Source organism: Anarrhichthys ocellatus, unplaced genomic scaffold (assembly GCF_004355925.1).
Source record: "Anarrhichthys ocellatus isolate YVR2014 unplaced genomic scaffold, GSC_Weel_1.0 scaffold11, whole genome shotgun sequence".
In the NCBI taxonomy this organism is placed as follows: Eukaryota; Metazoa; Chordata; class Actinopteri; order Perciformes; family Anarhichadidae; genus Anarrhichthys; species Anarrhichthys ocellatus.
Window position 1 is genome coordinate 9,981,274 of NW_022280041.1, and position 5,047 is coordinate 9,986,320.

The 5,047-nt window shown below is 46.2% G+C and overlaps 1 protein-coding gene across 1 annotated transcript in view; it reads right to left on the reverse strand.

Moving 5' to 3' along the window:
• serpinh2 (serine (or cysteine) peptidase inhibitor, clade H, member 2) overlaps nucleotides 1–553 on the reverse strand; it is a 15,779-nt gene extending 15,226 nt beyond the window's left edge. The window contains exon 1 of the mRNA XM_031851440.1: nucleotides 182–553. The gene's annotated coding sequence lies outside the window, so the exon portion shown is untranslated. The remainder of the gene's footprint in view (nucleotides 1–181) is intronic.
• Between the last annotated feature and the right edge of the window lie 4,494 nt (nucleotides 554–5,047).

A 5,047-nucleotide genomic window follows, 5' to 3' on the forward strand; every position in this document is an offset into this window, starting at 1 on the left:
AGTTAGTGAACGTCTTTCTCCATCTTGCCCCACTAAGTAGAAAAAAATCGTCGACTATTTTTGCCGAGCCGGTGACAAGAGGAGTGACGGGAAACAGCCGCTTTCTGGTTCGACCGACTCTGTTATGATTCCCCGAGACCTCGAGGCGAAAAGAAAGGAAGGGAAATTAGTTCACATTTACCGTTAATTAATTCTCGTGTATCCCTCTCCTCCTCCGCTGCCGTCCTTTTTTTATAGCTACGTCCTACAGGAAGTGGTGCCGTGGTTCAGACGTGGCAGCTCACGGAGGAAGTTTACCGTCTCCCCTCAACTTCTGCACCGGGAATAGCTTTAGTTTTTTTTCCCCAGAAACTTCCAGGGCGTCCCGTCGAAGCAGCTACCGCGCGCTGTTTGAGACAAACGGTGACATTAAAAGGCTAAGTAAAAGTTGACATGAAACAAATATCCCCTCAAATACCCCTGTAACCGCAGTGAGATGGAGTTGTACGCTTTAAAAGTGTCAGACTGTGAAAAAGCACCGTAAAAGTATCGTTCCGTTTTCACAGCTGAATATCACTGCGCGTGGTTAAAGCATGTGGGACCCACTTTTACTGCAGTTATAATACCTATCACAGCTAAATATGCAGCTGTGTGTATAAAAAATGTATGTATGAATGTAGAATCCATTATATAGGCTAACCACTGCAGAAAATCTACGCTTATGTCGCCCTAAAGTCAGTGGTATCTGTATCCTACTGGGGTTATGTAAGCATTATACTTGATGCTGTACAAAACCACAATAAAATATGGCAAAGTCTCTATAGGGATATGTTTCAGCTGTTCCCTGAGAGTTCGAATGGTTTATGTGCATGCTATTATGGTCCTGGTATAGTTTTTAAAACGAACAAAAAAATCCGCCAGTTGCAGTAAATGAGGCGTTCCTCCATACATTCAAAAGCGGTCTTTGTGGCTTTGCCTGGATAATAAACCCTCTTGTTCTTGGCTCAGCTGGAGGTTGTAGTTCCCAAAGCCACTCAAGCGGGGTCGCTAATGGTCTTCTCATCGCCTCGGCTCAGTGACCCTGTGAGAGGCTGCAGCATGTGGGCCAGGGCCTCGCGAACCTGACACCCAGCCCTCCCAGCGGAGAGGATACGGAGCAGAGACAGCAGGCAGAGGTTTGGTCCAGGCAAATCCACCTGAGGGGTTTAGCTTCGATTTAGTGTTTAATCTGTCTGATATTTTAGAATGGGCAGCAAACAATATCGTGTTTAAAATAGCCCACCTTTTAGATTCTTTCATTTTTTTATTTTCAGTTAATGAACTGAAACTTGCGGGTGACCCCCACATTACTCCCAGTGCGCCCTAACACCCGCACCACCTCACTTTGCAGTAGCCGGACTAATGCAGTCTACTGTCAAGAAAAAGTAGGGCAGACCTGGAATACGTCTGACCCCTCCACATGTCCTCATTCTTTATTCTTCTCGTTCCCCTGTCTTCCGCCTTCCTAAAATGTACCTGCACCCCCCCCCCCCTGCAGCAGGACAAGGAGCGCGGGGCCAGATAACTTGTAACACGCGGCTTCGGGACAAGGATTATTGCCCAAATTGAAGGATGGAGAATCGTCATATAGGGTCTTAATCAATAAAAGTGGAGATAGACTAAGGAGGCTAGAGAAGGATCAGAGAGGAATATGGAGGAAGATAACTGCTCGAGACCACCAATGCTCAGCAATCAGGCCGAACATGACAGCTTGTAGACCCAACCAATTATTTACCCCAGCCAAATCAATAGAGCTCTCTCCGAAAGATAACCATCAGCTGCACTATCTGGAACGCATTCACAGCAGAACTCACAAACACACACTGAGCACTCTGCTCGCTGCCACTCTCGCTCTCCGTCTCTTTTGCAGACACACACACACAGACAGACACACGCACACACTTCCCTCGCAGACACTTTGTTATCAGACGTCCTTGGAAATAAGGCGCAAATCATTGATGCTAATTATTGGACATCTACACTGAGAAGAGAAACGGCGTATGTCAAACCGTGCCTACGGCGAACGTGAAATCGCATCACACTTAAAAGAAACTCTCGCACGCACACACACACACACACACACACACACACAGTTGAGGCCGACGGTGCTGTGTGTGTGCATGTTAGTGTTGTGATGAGTCGATGTGTGCAACGTCAGAGGTCTTAGCCCTCGCCACGTGAGTCACTGCCCCCCTCATGGGACCCCCCCCCCAGCAGCACATCACAGTCAGTCTCGTCAGTAATGAGCAGCGACACGTATTACAGTACACTTGCGCAGCAGTTAAACGAGTCCCCGGGGAACTGGTTGGGAACCTGAGAGGCCTCCCTCAGTCAGCGGATTGTGCATCTAGGGATTTATAAAGGGATGGACTTTAACCACAATGCACCGCCAAACATCTTACCTTTTACCCCCCCCCCCCCTTCGAGGGCTCGCCTGCACCCTGCCCCGTTCGCCCTCACCCCTCCTCACAGTGTCCCAGCCTCAAGCCCTGATTCAGTTTTCCTGCTCCAGATGTCATTGTCTTAGGCGGTAAATGTTGTGTTTCACCTCACACGTTATCCGTTTAATGCGGCCGTTGTTCTTGGCTGTTGTCGAGGTTAAACGCTTGTGGCCAAAGGGCTGGTCGGGAGAATCAATGAATGCTGTTATGGTCACTGACTGGCCTTGAGCTATATCCACTCGCCACATGCCCGAATCTTGCACTCATTTTCTCTCTCTCTTTCTTCCAACACACATCCACTGTTTCACACATATTGTATCCTTTATTTTATTTCACCCCTCTCTTTCCCCTTCGCTCTTTCCAGAATGAGTTATTTCACTTTGGACTACTCAAGCTCAGCTTCCTGCGACTCCTTTTTTATTCCATAACTTCCTCTTTCCCTTCCTTTCCTTTTTCATCCATCCCTCCATGTCACTGTGCCTGAGGTTTAAGTAGTTCCCTGTATACTCCTTCTACCTCTGGGGCTCCACACACACACACACACACACACACACACACACACACACACACACACATTACCTTCTCCTTCCTTTCCTGGAAGAGAAGTGACATTTCTAAGACGGGACATAAAGCAGACACTACCCCTTTAATGTAAAACCGACCTAAAACAAAGAATAACTTTTCTTATGAATATATTAAAGTGTCCTCCCACAGCGCTCTTTCGTCTCCCACCCTTTCCTCCAACTTCTCCCACCTCCACTGTCGATCCCTTTTCCTCTCTGCTTCTCCCCTCCTCTCCTCTCATTCCTTCACCCCTTAACTCCTACTCTTTCCCCATCTCTGATTGTCCCTCTCCAGCGCTATCTAAATCTCTCCCCGTCCCTCTGTGTCTCACACATTCTGGAGTCCATACAGAACAAACAGCGTAAGCGCCCTGTTCTCGTCGGTTCTGGTCTGCCTGTCTGTCATCAGCTCGTGGCCCGTTTCAACTAGTACAGAGCTGGTTTTAGGCCCCGTCTGGACAGGCCCGCAGGGTCCTGTTGGTTTACGTCAAGTTCCATTGTGGTCCTTTCAAATTAGGGCTCTTACTCAATGTCTGGCCGAGCTGCTAAGCTGCAGCCATGATTTTTATTGAAGCATTACCTTAACCCCAGCTTCACCCCCGCTGGAGATCCCGTGCCAAGCCTTGACCGTAAATAAAAGGGAAACATATACAGTGATGTTGATAGGTTTTTAGTGTAGTCAGGCCCCGGGACCCACAGGTGGTCATTTGAGTGGGTTCCCAATAAAGTGTGGGTTTTTTGACAAATTGTAGCGTAAAACTTGTGTTTGACATTATACACAACATACACATCTTACCAGATCCGAATGTCAATATCTTCTAACTTTATTTACATTCAAATCAACATTTGTTTCAGAATCTAAAAAGAATATTTAAAAGCGATTAATAACAAAATTTAAATAAGCTATACTTTATAAATTTAACAGGTCAACATTTTGCAAAATATGCTTATTCTCTTTCTGAGAATAGTTCTTACGTCTTATTGATCAGTGGCCATGTTTCCTAGACCTATACCACGTTTGAAGCCTTGATTGTTGAAATGAAATCTGCTCAATCAACATGATTATCTAAAGGTCACCAGGGGCCTCGAGCTCTGCAGCTTTTGTTATTAGTAACTTCTAATTTGGGGGATTTAGGATTTAAATTGTATTCACTGTAATGTGTAAAAATCAACTAAGGAAAAGAAAGATCATGGAGGCAAAAGTAAAAGGACAGTACAACTATAAAGCAACCATTTCTGAACCGTGCAAAGCTAAAAAAAAAAAAGGATGTTTAGGTCCACCCATCTAAAAATACACATTTTAGATGGGATTTGGGGGAGTGGGAGATGTGTGTGTCCCTCAGCTGGGATGTTTTCCCCCCACTTTGAATCTAGGGCAAAACTCTATAAGGCAACAGGAGGTATGGCTCGACAGATGGGAAGAAGGGAATATGTGTTTTTAATCGATGGGGGAAAGAGAGAGAGGGGGGCTGCGGCAGAAAGGTGAGGAGGGGCAGTGGCGGTTGGGGTCGGGGTGAACATGTTGAACAGTGCCAAAATCACAGACACATCTGCTGTTCATCTCGAATGTTTCCAATAAGCTTTAAATGTTTCCTGAAGCCCTGTGAAAGAGCCCTGCACTGCCAAGGCAGAAAGGGGGTCGGCGTTTGATTTTCTTTGCGTGTTGAAATAGGTGGTCTTTCACCCTTTCTTCATTTGAGATTCACATCATCTACAAATTAACCAAAACTTGAGTGAAATGCACATCTCCACAGCACACATCCACACGGCTAGGAAGGCAAATAAGTGCCTTTTAATGTGCTCAGTGAGTCAGGCAGAAAAGCAAATGCCAAGCACCCACAAAAGTACACAGCTGCTTCAAGCAAGTGTTGACAACTATGTTTTTATAGGAATTAAATATTGCTCTTAAGCCCGCCCAGAGTAACCGCTGCACACCTGTGACTTACATCACTCGGGCTCCGATTGCACGCCATTAAATCAACACGTTCGCCGTTTGACGCATCACGCACAGACTCGATATGTATA